General features: G+C 49.8%; 1 non-coding gene across 1 annotated transcript; it reads left to right on the top strand.

Moving 5' to 3' along the window:
* The first annotated feature begins 1,300 nt into the window (after window positions 1-1,300).
* Window positions 1,301-7,999, top strand: LOC140904858 (uncharacterized). Its single transcript, XR_013635130.1, has 4 exons — window positions 1,301-1,441; window positions 5,902-6,056; window positions 7,148-7,260; window positions 7,785-7,999. It is a non-coding gene; the product is annotated as an uncharacterized LOC140904858 (transcript).
* The last annotated feature ends 7,001 nt before the right edge of the window (window positions 8,000-15,000 follow it).

A 15,000-nucleotide genomic window follows, 5' to 3' on the forward strand; every position in this document is an offset into this window, starting at 1 on the left:
ACCCTTCCCCTTCCTTTTGGTACTGGGAGCTAGCTAACCCAAACACCCCCACTGAGTTTTAGGAAGTGGACAACAGTCGCCTTACATCAGGGAGACTTGTACCCCCAAAGGGAGCAATGTACCCCCAACTTCCTTAAACTGATGTAGCTCTCAGCCACTGTTGTAAAAGCAGGAGGGTTTATTAGCTGTCTGGAACACAGTATAGAGAGTCCTTGGTTAGAACTGAGAGTTCCGGCATGGTCCCTCCGCGTCAACCGAGAGCCCTTTGACCCCTTTGTTGTCCCAGTTCAGGAGAGCGTCCCCGATTCCAGCGGCCCCACACTGAACAACCCCCAACGTGGCTCCTCTTCAGCCCTTTCTTTTTGTTCCTGGGCAAACCTTGTCCCCTGGCCTTCCTCCTCAGCCCTTTGTTCTCCAGCTGGTCCCTTCCCACTGGCTTCCTGCAGAGGGTGGGCCATCCATGGTCATTAGTTGCTGGGTGCCAAATGTCTGGGCAATTGGAGTGGCCATTGTCTTCTGGGGGTCTCCATGGGCATGGGGCCCCAGGGCCCAGGAATCTAGGCGTCGGCCACGTCTGTATCTCTGGGTCTCTACAAAGGATAAACAACCTTTTCCCACCACCTACTTAACCATGCAGCACATAGGGGAAACTGAGGCACATAGTATTCATACAAAATAGTACAAAAAATTCCCACTCTGTCACAGTTCCAACCCTCCCCCAGTCTATGCCCGGGGCAGACAGGCCCTTCTTTGCCCCTTCTCCCCCCGTCCCACCAGTCTCTGCCCCTGCTCTCCCCAGGATTGCAGTGGCTCTCAACTTTTCCATACTACTGTACCCCTTTCAGGAGTCTGATTTACAGACCCCAAGTTACACCTCACTTAAAAACCATTCGCTTACAAAGCCGGACATAAAAATACAAAAGTGTCACACAGCCACTACTATGGAAAAATTGCTGACTCTCTCCTTGTTACCATATAATTATAAAAGAAATCAGCTGGAAATGTACATGTCGGTGTACACTCCATAGAGCAAGATGAAGACGTCACTGTCTGGAATGTTGGTTTGCACTGAGGTCACCAGTGCTTTTAGGCAGCCCCTGGTAAAACTAGGCCAATAGCGAGACGAGCAGAGGCGGACGAGGGTTTCCTGGGGCCCTGGGCCAGAGCAAGTGGACCCTCCTCCCCCTGCGGCGCTCCTGCCCCTTGTCCAATCAGAAGCAATATGCTAATAAGGTGTATGATCTCCCCCGTGCTGTGTAGTTTCATTCTCCTCGTGGCTGGCTTTTTCGGGCGTTTTCCCTTGCACGAGCCATGGGGGAAGACATGATGTGTGTGAAGGGGGGAGTTGGGGTTCCCCCCTTCAGCTAATCCACAGAGAGGGGGAGATGGAGCAGGGACCTGCCTTGCAAAGGCTGCTGCAGCCATGGAGTCCCTGGAGGAGGTAAGCTGTGATCTTCCTCCAGAGCAGTGCCCTGGGAACCTGACTCCCACCCCCCCGCTCTGCAATGGAGGGACTGGGGTTAGGGTGGAGACGGGGGGTTATTCTGAAGATCCCAGTGTCATCGCAGCCCTGTGATTATTGTTACAGCCCCCACAGGCAGGCTGCAGGGCGTCTCAATGTCTGTGAATGATGTACGATTTGTACAGCAGCCGCTGTTGAATTGTGTGTCCATTCTTCGGCCACAAATTGAGCTTGAATATTTTCCTTTCCCACAAAATGAGGTGTTGGGTAAAGGAGAGCCTGGGGGGGGGCGGGGTCCAGGAAATGAACAGTAGCTTTTAGACGTGCCATAAAACCCAGTAAAACACACAGAATTGCTCCCAAGTCAGCGAGACGTCCTGCCTTTCAGAAAGGGCTCCTGTTCTCTGGCAAATCCTCCCTTCGGGGGACAAATCAACCCCATGTGCAGATGTCATTTCTCCCTTCCCGAGGAGCCTGGCCCAGAGCGCGGCGCGCATCGCTTGGCCTCCTGCCCCGGTCCCTCCAACCTCTGGGGTCCCATGCTCGTGGCTGGGGGGGGTCTTACGGCAGCTGGGGGGGCAGGCTCCTGGGGGACAGGGTAGCCGGGGTCTTTGCAGGAGCTTTCGCGAGAGAAGCTCAGCCCCTCGGGGGCTGCGAGCAGGAGCCGCGAACAGGCCGTGTGGTGGGGAGCTCTCTGGGTGAAGGGGAGACGGTGTCTGACCCTGCATTGGCTTGGCTGGGGCGGGGGGACTCGCTCGGCTCGTAACTCCAGCGGGAGAACAATGTTCCACCGCCAGGGTGATGTTTAAGTTGGGGGGGGGGGCGGGGGGAGAGACACCTTTAAATCTGCTTGAATGCTCTGGGTACCGTTGTGATGCGCTGTACACCCCCAGCACCCCTGTCTTCTTTCACTTCATCTCTCCCAGGTGGTGGGTGCAAGACCCAGGCTGTGGCTGCCTTTGTCTGTACCCCGATGGCCGGGTTCCTCTCCCTTCTCGGGGGCAGGGGTGTTGTGGCCGGGCTGGTCCCAGAATGTGAGAGAGACAAGGCGGGGAGCTGATAGCTTTTCTTGGACCAACTTCTGGTGGTGAAAGGTACAAACTCTGGAGCGCCACAGAGCTCTTCTTCGGGTTTCCTCTGATGTCCTCCCCCAGCCCTGAAGACGAGCTCTGTGGAGCTCCGAGTTTGTATCTTCCACCAGTGGAAGTTAGTCTAGGAACAGGAATTACCCAGCTGGTCTCTCTCTTTCCTTGTTGCCGTCCTCCTCTTTCTCTCCACCCATTTCACATCAGATGTTCAGGCTGGGAGCTCTTTGTGGCAGAGATTGTCTTACTATCTGTGCGCAGCATCCCTAGACCAACCTCTAACCCGATCCAGGACAGGAACCTCTCAGCTCTACCCTATTTCTTTCCACTGCAGTCCTGCCTCAGGGATGGAGGCCCCATTGTGCCAGATGCCATAAAAAACACATCACAGAAAGACAATCCTTTCCCCAGGGAGTGTGCAGGAGAAGCACAATAAGTAATTCTCAGCCGCTTGTGCAGAGGAGCAGCAGTGACCTCTAGTGGGAAGAGGAATTCCCATTGCTGGAGCACAGACGATCATGACAATAGTGTAATAAAGAATACAACTCCTCTAGAGGTTGGATCCCAAAGTGCTTTACCAACCACGCCGTACTTATGGGAATCCTTTCCCCCCACTACTGACATGCAGCCACCTCTGGAGTGAAACTCCACAACTGTTCAGCAGCACACAACACGGGCAGACGATGTCTTAGGGGAATGGTTGAAGCAGAATCCACTCACCTATTGGAATTTCACAGGGCATTTGAGGGAGGCAAATTGTAGTCCCCCGAACTTTCATTTGAACCGACTCAGATCTCCCCCATTAAAGAAGAGCCATAGGATTTGTAACGACCGTAATGGGACCTTGCTTTTAACTCCCAGCTGAATCCTGACACCAGCAGAGGTACAGCGCCCCCAGCGGCCAGGTTGAGTCTCTGGGTTCAGTTCTGCCTTAATCGGGGGTGTCATCCGTCTTATTTGTTTCAACACTGAGTTTCCCTTGAGGTTTCCCATTGGGAAACAGCCTGGGTCTGTCCCTGTTCAGCTTTTATAAGCTCACACCGTCAAACCTCAAGGAATTACATTGGAATGCACCAAGCCAGAGGTTTCTCCCAGCCAGTGATTCCTACATCGAGCTCAGAACTTGTGACTGAGTTAGAGCAGATCATTCGTAAGAGAGCAACTCCGTGTAAAGACTTGGAGTGAATTCTCTCCTTTCTGGCCTCCCAGCACCTTGCTTTCCTGACCTACAGTGTGCCCGGCTGTTTGAGTGCTGACCCTGAGAAAAGCCCTCACTAGTACATTGAGCCTGAAGGCTTTTTACTAGGGCTGGCAAGCGATTAAAAAAAATAATCGCGCTTAATTGCACTCTTAAACAATAAGAGAATATCATTTATTTAAATATTTGTGGATGGTTTCTACATTTTCAAATATATTGATTTCAATTACAACAGAATACAAAGTGTACGGTGCTCACTTCATATTTTTGACTATAAATATTTGCACTGTAAAAAACAAAAGAAAGAGAATATTTCAATTCACCTAATACAAGTACTGGAGTGCAATCTCTTTATCATGAAATTTGAACTTACAAATGAAGCATTATGTACAAAAAATAACTGCATTCAAAAATAAAACAATGTAAAACTTTCAAGCCTACAAGTCCACTCAGTCCTACTTCAGCCAATCACTCAGACAAACAAGTTTGGTTACATTTTGCAGGAGATAATGTTGCCCACTTCTTATTTACAATATGACCTGAAAGTGGGAACAGACGTTCGCATGGCACTGCACAAAATATTTATGTGCCAGATGTGTTAAAGATTCATATGTCCCTCCATGCTTAAACCACCATTCCTGAGGCCATGTGTCCATGCTGATGACGGGTTCTGCTCAATAACGATCCATGGCAGAGTGGACCGAGGCATGTTCATTTTCATCATCTGAGTCAGGTGCCACCAGCAGAGGGTTGATTTTCTTTTTTGGTGGTTTGGGTTCTGTAGTTTCTGTATCAGAGTGTTGCTCTTTGAAGACATCTGACAGCATGCTCCACACCCCGTCCCGATCACATTTTGGAAGGTACTTCAGATTCTTAAACCTTGGGTTGAGTGCTGAATCTATCTTTAGAAAGCTCACACTGGTACCTCCTTTGCATTTTGTCAAATCTGCTGTGAAAGTGTTCTTAAAATGAACATGTGTTGGATCACCATCCGAGACTGCTATAGCATGAAATATAGGGCAGAATGTGGGTAAAACAGAACAGGAGACCTACAATTCTCCCCCAAGGAGTTCAGTCACAAATGTAATTAACGCATTTATTTTTTTTAACGAGCATTATCAGCATGGAAGCATGTCCTCTGGAATGGTGGCCGAAGCATGAAGGGGCAGGTGAATGTTTAGCATATCTGTCACATAAATACCTTACAATGCCAAATACAAAAGTGCCATGCGAATGCCTGTTCTCACTTTCAGGTGACATTGTAAATAAGAAGGGGGCAGCAGTATCTCCCGTCAATGTAAACAAAACTTGTTTGTCTTAGTGATTGGCTGAACAAGAAGTAGGACTGAGTGGACTTGTAGGCTCTAAAGTTTTACATTGTTTCATTTTTGAGTGCAGTTATGTAAGAAAAAAATCCACATCTGTAAGTTACACTTTCACGATAAAGAGATTGCACTACAGGACTTGTATGAGGTGAATTGAAAAATACTATTTCTTTTATCATTTTTACAGTGCAAATATTTGTAATCAAAAATAATCATGTAAAGTGAGCACTGTGCCCTTTGTGTTCTGTGTTGTAATAGCAATCAATATATTTGCAAATGTAGAAAAACATCCAAAAATATTTAATCAATTTCAATTGGTATTCTATTGTTTAACAGTGTGATTAATCACGATTAATTTTTTTAATCACAGTTAATTTTTTCAGTTAATCACGTGAGTTAACGGTGATTAATTGACAGCCCTGCTTTTTACACAACTGTAGGGGAAACTTCAGCAATGTCTAGAACTAGAGCTGATACAGTGTAAGCCTAGGTCAAGAAAAAGGTGAAAAGAAATGACAGTTTGATGTCCTTTGAAGGAAGTAGAAAAGTGAAAGTCCTCCGCCACTTTTCAAATGGAGGGAACTGTTAAAAGTAAATGTTTATTTCCCCTCCAAAACTGAATGAAATCCTCCCTCCCACCCTCAAAACCAGTATTTCCATTCAAAGTCCACTCCCCCATCAAAAAATGAAAAATGGCAATCAAAATAAAACCTTTCATTTGGCTCAAAATGGCATTTTCCATTAAAAAACAACTTTGAACAAGAGTTTTCATCCAGCTGTAGTTTGAAGGTTCAGAATTAATGACACCTCGGTTCCCATCTCTCCCTCCAGAGGGATCCGGGTGCAAACTCTGCCCCAGGGACTGGCTGCTGCATGGGGACAAGTGCTACTGGCTGTCTAAGGAGCGTAAAGACTGGACTGGGAGCCGTGACGACTGCTCGGGGAAGCGCTCTCGCATGCTCGTGATCCAGAACCGGGAGGAGATGGTAACAGAAAATACAGGCTCATCCAACTCCAGCTGGAGAAAGACGTGTGTCACTAGTTACAATCCCAGTGTAGCATGACTCTACCACCCCCCCGCAAATCAAACTCCACACTGGGGTGTTTTCTCCCCTTCCAGGGGTCTGGCTTATTAACATACAGTTCAGAACAAGAACCCCACAGCTTTCCCACCCCAGACCGCCCAGCTGGCTCCTGTAGGCGTTTCACTCCCAGGCTCTCTGCCTGAGAGCTCAGCAGAGCCCTTCTGCATAGAGCTACTCACACAAACCTCCTACCCCATCAAATCTCTCCCTGCCCAGACTGGCTGCCCTTGTAGCCCCACCAGGCCTGGCTCCTGGTCACCTGCTTCCATCACCTTTGCCTCTAAATCCAGGGCCACCTAGTCACAGGTGAGGCTCAATCCAGGACTCCCTTAAAGGGCCAGCTCACCCTGTGCCACCAAGGACTGGTGCTGATGTTACCATGTCTGCATAGAGAGAGCCACGTTTACCTGCACTGGGACCCTGCCCACCCAGGGGAGAGGGTGAACTAACGCAGGGGCTGGTGGGGTCTCCTGCTGGCATTATGGGCGGAGCTACTGAAGGAGAGAGCAGGCACTTCATGGGATTGTGAGGATGTGAGGCACCAGGGAGGGGTGAAGTGTTGACCTGGGAATGTGCCCTGGGGATGGGAGATCTGAGAGCCTGTAACCTGAGCCAGGAGTGTGAGGGGGAGGTAACACCTCTGCCCAGGAATGGGAAGGGAGGCTGCAGGAGAGAGCTGCTAGGAGGGTTTAGTTTTCAGTTTGGGGCTGGGTGGAGGAACACAGGGAACCCCAGGGCTGGGGTCTAAGCTCCCTGCTCCCCCAGAAGAACTTGACTGAGGGGTCCTGGTTGTACCCACAAGCTCTGTTTTGGACTGTGTTCCTGTTGTCCAATAAACCTTCTGTTTTACTGGCTGGCTGAGAGTCTCAGTGAATCCCAAGAAGAGGGGTGCAGGGCCTGGACTCCCCCACACTCCGTGACAGGGATCACTAAGGGAATTCTAGCATGTTACAGGATACTCATCCCCACCCCCTCTGCTTTGCACATCACAGGATTTCATACAAGATGTTGTACAAGATGCAAACTACATCTGGATTGGCCTTCAAGTGACACCCCCAGGGGGGAAATGGACCTGGGTGGACGGTTCCCCATTAGATCCAGTGCGGTGAGTGCTGCTTGACGTTTACTCTTTGAGATGTTTGGGAAAAGCTCCCATTGTATAACTTGCTCATGTTAAATGTTTTGTAAGCGAATGGTTTTAAGTGAGGTGTAATTTGGGGGGGTGCTGGGGAGGTGCTGGGTGTTGGGGAGGTGCATTTTCTGTGGGGACACACACACTCGAATATATAAAACCGATTTCTAAAAAAACGACTTCTATAAATTCGACCTTGTTCCGTAGTATAGACATACACTAAGCAAGTCATTTTTAAGTCAGGAGAAACTTGGGGTACGCAAGACAAATCAGACTTCTGAAAGGGGTGCAGTGGTCTGGAAAGGTTGAGAGCCACTTCCCTAACTCCCCTCACAGCCTGGGACGTCTTCTCGACTGACGCTCCGCAGGGAAGTTAGAGATGAAGGACAACACCAGAGCCCAGCTTCCCATTAGCGGGAGGGGGAGGAAAAACTCACCCCTGGGCCTTTCCTTGTTACACGGACCCACAATGACACGGACTCTCTCTCACTCTGCAGCTTCTCAGGCTCTGCTGATGGGAACAGCTGCGGGTGGATAAAAGGCAGCCAGCTTCTGTCTGAGACGTGTGCCGCGGAGCTCAAATGGATCTGCCAGAAAGAAGCGGCCCTGATATAAAAAGTGCAACTGAGGATCCACATTTGTGTATCTGTAATGTGAAGTACCCCCTGTTTAGTCTCCTGGGTACGGCCCTACCAAATTCACCCATCCAGTTTGGTAAATTTCATGGTCATGATATTTTTAAAAGTCTTTTAAATTTCACAGTTTTAGCTATTTCAATCTGAAATGTCACCCTGTTGTAACTGTGTGGATCCCATCCCCAAAGAGGGTCATGGGGGGGTCTCAGGGCTATTGGGGGAGGGGTGTCACGGTATTGCGACCCTGACTTCGGCACTGCTCCTGGCAGTGGTGCTACCTTCAGAGCTGGGCTCCCGGCCGGCAGCCACGGAGCTTTCTGCTGCTGGGGGAGGTTCCTGGCGGTGGCTCTGATCTGGCCCTGGGAGCAGCCCATGCAGGGGACGAGGTCCGGTTCCTCCCCAGCCCAGCCCGAACTTGCAGCTAGAGCCTGGCACACAGTAGGAGCCCCTGCCCGGGACGCTCCCAGCCCTGCCCCTCCCCCATTCCAGAGTCCAGCACTCAGAGGTTAAAAGGGCCTGGAACTGGCGGGTGGCGGGGTTCCCTCCTGACCACCGCGCTCGGGGCAGTTGCCTGCATCACCCACCCATAAGGTTGGCCCTTCCCTCCTCCCCCCCATGCCACTCTTACTTCTGCACTGTTGCTGGCAGCAGCGCTGCCTTCAGACCTGGGCACCAGACCAGCAGCTGCTGCTCTCTGGCCGCCCAGCTCTGAAGGCGGGGTAAACATAAGAGGGGCAGTACTGGGACATATCCCCTCCTCCCCCGGCCAGATTTCACAGGGGAGACTAGATTTCACAGGCTGTGATGCATTTTTCATGGTCATGAATTTGGTAAAGCCCTACTCACGGGGCGGGACTCGGGCTTTAGGCAGAGCAGAACTCTGGGCGGGGCTGGGACTCAGGTGCCCCACGCAGTCACAGTTCCTCTCCTCGGTCCTTCTCACTGGGCTGGGGCCTTGGGGTGTCATTTCTAACTGCCCCAAACCTGCAGTAAGTTAATACCCTGCATTGCTTCCCAGGGTACCCAGGGCTGGGAGGCACCTCGCCACCACATGCCCTTTGCCTGAGGGAGCCTTGTCTGTGCCTGCCAGGGGTCAGCTCCCCAACTCCACTGGCCACACGCACTCGCTGCTGGGCCTGCCGTCACTGCAGGGTAGCAATAGGCCCACTCTGCCCTCAAGCCCTCTGAGTATCTGTCTGGAGCGTCCAGTCCCTGGTCCCCTGGGCACTGGCAGGATTCACAGATTCACTGTTTCCAAAGGAACAGTAACATCCTCGGCCCCAGCTTACCAGCTCCAGCTCAGATCACTGCTCCACTTAACACACAGTACTGTCCTAGGCTCACAGCGAAATCACCCCTCAGTTCAACAAAGCCAAGAGTCAAGTGGAAGTGTTGGAAACAGATGGTTACATATATCAAAGTCACAACATACGTTCTAGAGCCGAGACTGAACTAACAAGATATTCTCCTGTCTAACCAAGTACAGCTCACCCGAAATCCTTGCAGCACTTCACAGCCAGGCAGGCTCGGACCCTTCTTTCATGAGACATGCGTACGGTCAGTTTGTCTCCAAGGGCAAGGATCCAGTATGTCTCTGCACACCGAGAGAGATCAGACCGATCCTTTGTCTTTATGCTTAAACACGACACATGGACACACACACAGCCCCCTGCTCTTAGTTTCTTCCTGTAGATTTCCCTTTTTTGTGGATTTTGCAATCTAATTTTGCACCTGGCTCAGTGCGCAAAGAGACATCCTACGGCAGGCACAGAATACACAGATGGCCAGACAGGGAGGGAACCTCAGTTGCCTCCTGTCTGAAAGGAGCATCTGGGGTACATCACCTCCCGTGACCTGCCTTAACTCCAAGACCTTAAGGGCACCATTGTCCGTCTGGAGACACAGCTCCTTACATAGTATCCGTACAGAGGTCTTGCTCCGATTATGGTGACCATTGGGCTACTGGCCCTTGACACAGACCTCACATGCCCCCTTTGGTGAACTATTCCATAGACCACTGGTTCTCAACCAGGGGAACATGTACTCCTGGCCGTATGCAGAGGTCTTCCCACGGAGACATCAACTCATCCAGATATTTACCTAGTTTTAAAACAGGCTACACAAAAAGCACGAGCGAAGTCAGTAGAAACTAAAATTTCAGATAGTGACTTGTTTACACTGCTCTATCCCTATACACTGAAATGGAAGTACAATATTTATATTTCCATTGATTTATTTTATTATATGGTAACAATGAGAACGTCAGCCATTTTTCAGTAATAAAGACAGGATTCAGAGTAGCAGCTGTGTTAGCCTGTATTCGCAAAAAGAAAAGGAGGACTTGCGGCACTTTAGAGACTAACCAAATATTATTTGAGCATAAGCTTTTGTGGGCTACAGCTCACTTCATAGGATGCATAAAAGTGGAAAATGCAGTGAGGATGTTTTTATACACACAGATCATGAAAAAATGGGTGTTTATCACTTCAAAAGGTTTTCTCTGCTCCCACCCCCCACCTCTGTTCCTCAGACGTTCTTGTTAAATCCTGGATTTGTGCTGGAAATGGCCCACCTTGATTATCATACACAATGTAAGGAGAAAAGGAGTACTTGTGGCACCTTAGAGACTAACCAATTTATTAGAGCATAAGCTTTCGTGAGCTACAGCTCACTTCATCAGATGCATATCGTGGAAACTGCAGCAGACTTTATATATACACAGAGAATATGAAACAATACCTCCTCCCACCCCACTGTCCTGCTGGTAATAGCTTATCTACAGTGATCATCAGGTGGGCCATTTCCAGCACAAATCCAGGTTTTCTCACCCTCCACCCCCCCACACAAATTCACTCTGCTGCTGGTAATAGCCCATCCAAACTGACCACTCTTCAAGTTTAAATCCAAGTTAAACCAGAACATCTGGGGGGGGGGGTAGGAAAAAACAAGAGGAAACAGGCTACCTTGCATAATGACTTAGCCACTCCCAGTCTCTATTTAAGCCTAAATTAATAGTATCCAATTTGCAAATGAATTCCAATTCAGCAGTTTCTCGCTGGAGTCTGGATTTGAAGTTTTTTTGTTTTAAGATAGCGACCTTCATGTCTGTGATTGCGTGACCAGAGAGATTGAAGTGTTCTCCGACTGGTTTATGAATGTTATAATTCTTGACATCTGATTTGTGTCCATTTATTCTTTTACGTAGAGACTGTCCAGTTTGACCAATGTACATGGCAGAGGGGCATTGCTGGCACATGATGGCATATATCACATTGGAGGATGTGCAGGTGAACGAGCCTCTGATAGTGTGGCTGATGTTATTAGGCCCTGTGATGGTGTCCCCTGAATAGATATGTGGGCACAATTGGCAACGGGCTTTGTTGCAAGGATAGGTTCCTGGGTTAGTGGTTCTGTTGTGTGGTATGTGATTGTTGGTGAGTATTTGCTTCAGGTTGCGGGGCTGTCTGTAGGCAAGGACTGGCCTGTCTCCCAAGATTTGTGAGAGTGTTGGCTCATCCTTTAGGATAGGCTGTAGATCCTTAATAATGCGTTGGAGGGGTTTTAGTTGGGGGCTGAAGGTGACGGCTAGTGGCGTTCTGTTATTTTCTTTGTTAGGCCTGTCCTGTAGTAAGGAGAGTGATCACTTTAGATAAGCTATTACCAGCAGGAGAGTGGGGTTGGGGGAGAGAAAACCTTTTGAAGTGATAAACACCCATTTTTTCATGATCTATGTGTATAAAAACATCCTCAGTGCATTTTCCACTTTTATGCATCCGATGAAGTGAGCTGTAGCCTACGAAAGCTTATGCTCAAATAAATTGGTTAGTCTCTAAGGTGCCAAAAGTCCTCCTTTTCTTTTCTCAGTAATAATGTCTGTAATGCTTCTGTATTTTTTATGTCTGATTTTGTAAGAGAGTAGTTTTTAACTGGAATTTCACTTTTTAAGTAAGGTGACAAATCAGACTCCTGAAAGAGGTACAGTCATCTGGAAAGGTTTAAAATGACTGATGTAAAGATCAGACCCAGTGGATTCCTGTAAAACCTTCTGTGCTGCCTGCCACTTGGCACCAAGGGGTCCCTGGGTCACATGCATCTTTCCCCCAAACTCCATCTCTGGGCAGGCTCAGCTCCCCTCTCCTGCAAGGAGGGAACTGGAGCCAAGGCCGTGCAATAGCGCTGTCCGCAGTGTCCTGAGAGAGTGCGCGCCAACCTCAGGGCAGACTGCTGGGAACCAGGGCACAAATCCAAACTGGCTGAGAATTCTAGACCTAGATTTCACCAACCAAACATGCAGGGTAACCTCCCCCGGCATCCTAACAGCCTAGCCATGCAGTCCCCTTGGGTTCTCCGATCTGTCTCGCAACCCAGGTGAGCCTGCCTTTGAGAGACAGATGGTCTCTCACACTCAGAATCACAACAGTATTCAGGTTACTCCCAGTCCCACAGGTCCAGGCACCCCAGGTGAACTGCACCTTAGATGTCACACCAAAGACAGCGCACGTAGCCAGTCTTATTATATGATAATTTATTAAAAAGGAAATTAGATTTATTTACAAGGCTAAAGCGGGTGAACATATCTACACAACTAAGCTACAAAGTTTCAAAAAGGTAACAGAAGCATCTATAGCAGTGATGCTCCGAGCTCAGTGGTTCAGGAGCGAAATTAGTGAGCAACCTTACCCAAAGAGCCACAGTAGCGTGAATTCATTGTTTCATTTACTATAGTACTTCTCCTATTTAAACAGAAGGGCAGGGGAAATATTTAGATTTTTATATAAATGCTCGCAGCAAACAACTTAGTGGCTAATAACATTGTAAAAGCATCCGGACTGGTTAACAATGAAATCAGTGTTTTAATATCATGTGCTACAAAGAGCGGCAGGAGACACATTAAAGAGTCACTTGCAGCTCGTGAGCCGCAGTCTGTGTATCACTGGTCCATTATAAACTCTGTCCTTTAGGGCTAACCCAGGCTAAGCAGCTGGGGAACTCTTGCTTATGCCTAGAAAACCTTGCCCCCCAGCATTAACGAGCTAGATTCAGTTCCTTCTTGTATCCCACCTCCTCCCTTGTGCTCTGAGCTGCTGGAGATCAGCACTTCACACTCCTAAATGCCTCAATTCACTCTCCTGTCTGGTGATTTACACAGTCACAGAGGCTCCCAAAACAAACGCTCCAATATTACCTTACAATGTGGGATATAGAGGTCAGAAGAAATGAGATTAATGCTGCAGCAGCTCACAAGCATTCAATAAAGGCTGAACGCAGTCTTATAATGCTAATACCTATTTTAACACACAGGTGAGCCAGCCTGATCTGTGGGGGAATGTCAGGGCAGTGAAAGTGGAGGCTGGTGCCTTGGCTCAGTTAGCTCTGTCCAGCTGAGGTAGGTTGGAAAGGCTGGATTTGAGCCATTCCGCTGGCGGAAAAAGAGATGGCACGGGTGGGGGGACAAGATGTGCAAATAGCATTTCTGGTTTTCACCTGCATCCACAGTGCTCTGCCCAGTGATGCACAGAGCATTCCCCGATATTCTGGAATTGCTCAGATGTGATCTTCTAAAGAGATCAGTCTGGCTTTTCCGGGACTAATTCCACAGTACTCTCCTTATGAGACCCCTAGCACGGCAGCCTCCTGTGCCTGTGTAAATGCATCGGGTTTGGTGCAGATCCAGTGTCCCTCACTGGTGCATCGCAAGCTGCTGACCGCACTCAGATCGTTCAGATACGCGCAGTCTCCTCCTCCTCTTATCACAAACCTGCGAGACAGAAGCCAGGGAGCTGGTGTCAGGTAGGAGTCGGACATTTCCCATCAGTCACAGGCAGGGAGAGATGCTCTCGCACAGTGCAGGGAGCTGCTGCACTCACAGCCCCTCATGATTCTCCTTCCTGCACCTGCCACAGGCCCCAGCTAGAAAGGGGGCAGTGGGGCAGCAAGGCTAGGAAAGGTTCTAAGATCAACTGACCTCCATGGAGAATTTAGGCCAGGTGGGTATTAACCCAGTTCCTACTTCTCCCCCGCTCCCCCCCACCCCGGCCCAGCTGGGTCTGGATGGGCCCCTGCAGGCCCAACCCACCCAAACTGCCCCGGGCGCAGGTTCCAGGTGACTCTCAGCGTGGTGAGGAGCAGCCGTAACGCCGCACAGAAGAGCTGGGTCCAGGGCTCCCTGGACAGTTTACATCAGCTCTCAGGCCAGAGGCCTGTCAGGACAGGCTGTATTGCAGGGGGCGGCTGGAGTGAAATGCCAGCAGCACAAACCCAGCAGCCATGGGGTGACCCCAGCCACTCACACAGAGCTTCCCGTGAAAGCTGGAGGCCAGCGCTTCCCACCTGGGAACAGGGTGGGATCCAGGCCCACAGGCAAATCCTCCCCCATGGTCCCATCCTGGCTACTCACAGCTGTCATGTGCTGGGCTGGGAGGAGGTCCAGCACTACTCTTTGGGCAGGCCGGGATCTCCCTGCCCTCAGGCCACCAGCCTCTGGCTCGGGGTGAGATCTGTCCCAGAGAAGGGAGAACCCAGCCCACAGCCACCTGAGCAGATGGCTGTGGGTGGCTCCCCCACCAGCATCACCCCAGATGAGCTCTGAGGAGATGGCAATGATGCACCCAGAGCCTTCTGCTGGGGTGGGCGCCCACAGGGTGGCAGATTTCAGGGTTAACACCCCACTGAGATGCCTGTTTACCCAGTTCCGGTAAATTGGCGTCACATTAGCTATCCTCCAGTCATCGGGTACAGAAGCGGATTTAAATGATAGGTTACAGACTACAGTGAGTAGTCCTGCAATTTCACATTTGAGTTCCTGGTCCTGGTGACTTGTTACTGTTTAGTTCCTCAATTTGTTCCAAAACCTCCTCTAATGACACCTCCATCTGGGACAGTTCCTCAGATTTGTCACCTAAAAAGGACGGCTCAGCTTTAGGAATCTCCCTCACACGCTCAGCCGTGAAGACTGCTGCAAAGAATTCATTTAGTTTCTCTGCAATGGCATGGTGCCAGCTCCGGTGTGGACACACCCCAAACAGGCCGGCTAACAGATGGGCTCATGATGCAATCACAAAGACAGACTGCTTCCGAC

Source organism: Lepidochelys kempii, unplaced genomic scaffold (genome assembly GCF_965140285.1).
Source record: "Lepidochelys kempii isolate rLepKem1 unplaced genomic scaffold, rLepKem1.hap1 scaffold_242, whole genome shotgun sequence".
Taxonomy (NCBI): domain Eukaryota; kingdom Metazoa; phylum Chordata; order Testudines; family Cheloniidae; genus Lepidochelys; species Lepidochelys kempii.